This window comes from Sinohyriopsis cumingii, chromosome 2 (assembly GCF_028554795.1).
Source record: "Sinohyriopsis cumingii isolate HCF-2022 chromosome 2, ASM2855479v2, whole genome shotgun sequence".
Classification (NCBI taxonomy): domain Eukaryota; kingdom Metazoa; phylum Mollusca; class Bivalvia; order Unionida; family Unionidae; genus Sinohyriopsis; species Sinohyriopsis cumingii.
In genome coordinates, this window is record NC_142962.1 from 154,231,184 (window position 1) to 154,234,552 (window position 3,369).

A 3,369-nucleotide genomic window follows, 5' to 3' on the forward strand; every position below is an offset into this window, starting at 1 on the left:
GTGTGGAATATTTCGATTCGTATGGATTGCCCCCTTTGGAAGACGATATCATTGACTTTATGAGAAGAAATGCTCAGACCACCCGATTCAATAATATAAAATTACAAGGCACAGATTCCTTGGTGTGTGGACAATATTGTGTGTATTTTCTGCATCATCGCAGCCTGGGCTATTCCTTAGAACATTTAGTGACCCATTTTGATCCTCGTTCTTCTTCTAGAAACGATGTGAAAGTAGATGAATGGTTTTGTGACCATTATGCTTATCTTTTGTCTCAAGCTAGGAAACGTAGTGTCCATCAATGGCCTAATGACTTCCAACAGTGGAAATCACAATTTCATTCACAACGTTGTCAGCCTTGTCCAAAATAATGTGTTAGTTGAAAAAAATGTTTTTGATTTGAAAAAAATGTTTGTGAATTGAAAAAAAATGTTTGATGTTATATTGTTGGGTTATTGTTAAAAAATGTTAGAGTTGTTTATTAGTGTTAAGTGATTTTGAATAAAACAAATGTTGTTTTTTAAGAAAAAATGTCTTTGTCGTTTATTTGGCTATAAGAATCTTGATTCATGCTCTTTGACTTCTTACTATCCCTCTCATGACACTCATTGAACGTTGCGGCTCGAAAACCGTATAGGGATGTTTTCCTTCACGTCCGCGCTTTGACTTTAAAGCCGGGGTAGTTTCCAGTCTAACCATCCATCGTCGACTCATCCTCCTACGAAGATGTGCTCCAAACTAGCTAAGCTAAACAAAGCCTACGTGAATTTGCATAGGGTCAGACACAGTCTGATACCGAAGCCAGAAGAGATAGAGAATGTGAAAATGTTAAAAGTCACTGAAGACCTGATAGAAGAGCTGTTCAGAGAAGAAGTGAACAGGGAGAAAGAAGAATGGACAGAGAAGACAGACTTCAGAAACAGCAGAGAGAGCAGCAACAGCAACAACAGCAGCAGCAGCAGGAGGAACCTGAACCTGACAGAGGTTTTGTCGATTGTCGTATCGATAACAAAGAGTTCTTCTCTTTCCGAAGAAGCAGACCTATCGTCAGAAAGTCTATCGTCAGAGGACGTCGCATTCTTAGAAACTAAAAGATCGCCCTAACTTAAACTTCGCACACAAAAAACAGCCCTTTTCAGGGCTACCCAATACTCTAGAAAAGAAATAACAATCAATTTGCCAATGTATGTATGTAGAGTAGTGTGAATATAAACACTGACTCTTTTGTGGTGTGAGTGTATGTGTTTGTGTGGATAGTAGATAATGATAATGGGTTTTTTTTGCTGTTTGACGTGCGTGGAGAGTAGATTTGGGGTTTGATTTGATTGCTTTGCGTATGTGGATAGTATATTGAAGTGATTAATGAAATTTTTAAAATTAGTAATGGGTAGTAAAAAAGTGAGTGAGTGTTTCTTTTAGGTCCGCGCGTTGTTTGGTCATGATCTAGGTAATATAACTTTTGTCTTGGGGGATGTTTTCCTTCACGTCGGCGCTTTAACTATAAATTGAAAATCGCTCGGCAGTCTAGCTACCCTTGTTGATTGATCAACACCAGAATGAACACCAGACTAGCTAAACTTCTAGAACTCCAGATGCACCTGGAATATGCCAGGCGCATACTAAATGAACCGGCCGCGGGAAGGGAAGGATGAAAGAGGAGGAAAGAAGAAAAAAAGAAGAGGAGAGAGGAAATTTCAGAATCCCAGAGACAGAAGATTGGGATTCTGAAGCCACTCATCCCGCCTCTGCACTCCCAACAAAAAAAGTAAAAAGAATCTGGAGTAGAAGATGTGTGTGTGGTGCCAGGTCTGGAAGGTGCCATCATTAACCAGGTGCCCTGGAGTTCTCAAAAAACAAAAAAACAGCCCTTTTCAGGGCTACCCAAATCTTTAGAAAAGAAATAGCAATCGATTTGCCAATGTGTGTATGTAGAGTAGTGTGAATATAAACACTCACTCTCTTTTTTCCTAGTGTGAGTGTATGTCTTTGTGTTAGTAAGCACTCATGTACGTTTGTGTGGATAGTAGATTATTGGGTTTTGCAATCAATAACGTATGTTTGTGTGAATAGTAGATCTGGCTTTCATTTTAATGCTTTGCGTGTGTGGAAAGTAGATTTTGGATTTGTTTATTGCTGCTTCACGTATGTGGATAGTAGATAATATGAGAAGAGAAAAGTAGGGGGATGTTTTCCTTCACGTTCGCGCGTTGTTTGGTCATGATCTAGGTAATATAACTTTTGTTTCAGGGGGATGTTTTCCATCACGTCCGCGCTTTAACTATAAGAACCCACAGTGTTCGTCGTTCGCACTATTCTATGGAATAACGGAAAGAAAATGGTAGCTGTATCTGACCTGTTCAACAACTTAAAGGAAACATACTACTGGATGATAGACAGTGAATATGTAGTGGAAAGGATAGAAAGAGAATGGAGGATAAGAAACACAGTCTGGACTTTGCTAACATACTGAAAGTAGCCAGGGAGAAGATAGAGGAGTTAATAGAAGAAGAAGTGAAGAAGTTGAGAGGGTTTATTAATCCTGCATATATCACAATTGGAATGGATAACGTTGTAGAAGCAAGGTGCTTTTTGGAAGGAATGGTGAAATGGTTAGATTGGCCCTTTGTCAAAAGAGGTCTGGAAAAGCTGAAGAAAGCTGAAGAATTAATCAGAAAAGTAATGGTGGAAGAAGTAAAGAAGATAAAGGAGACATGGAGTAAAAAAGAAAGGATGAGGAAAACAAAAAGAAACAGGCAGAGTTTGAGAGGCTGAATCAGAATTGGATCAAAGTTCAGGAAAAGTTTAGAGCTCTAGGCCATCCTGACTGGATGCCAGACAAGGAGAAAAAGAAGACAGGAATAGTAGCAAAAGTGAGAAGATGGTTGAAGAAGTGGAGGTGTTAGAAGAAGAAGAAGAAGAAACCCAAAGGCCCTTTTCAGGGCCACTCACATCTCTCGAAAAGAGATAGACTTTCAATTGCCTACCCCTTTTTATTTTTTTATTTTTAAAAAAAATAAAATAAATCCCATGTTAAATTCCCCTTATCCCTAGAATTGCTATTTTTTTCTCCCATGTTCAATTCCCCTTGTCCGTAAAGTAGTTTTTTTTTCTCCCATGTTAAATTCCCCTTGTCCCTAGACAAGCCTAAAATCTATTCCCATGTTAAATTCCCTTGTCCCTATAGCGGCCCAGCAATTTTCCCCATGTTAAATTTACATAGTCCCTATAGTGGTCCAGGGGTGTTTTAATGGTAAGTCCCATTGTCCATATAGTGGCCCCATTCACTACTTGCGTTATTTTGGATTACAAAGTCAGCGGGTCATTGCAGATTTTGTTGGTTTTCAACTTTGCTGCAATGAAAGATAGATC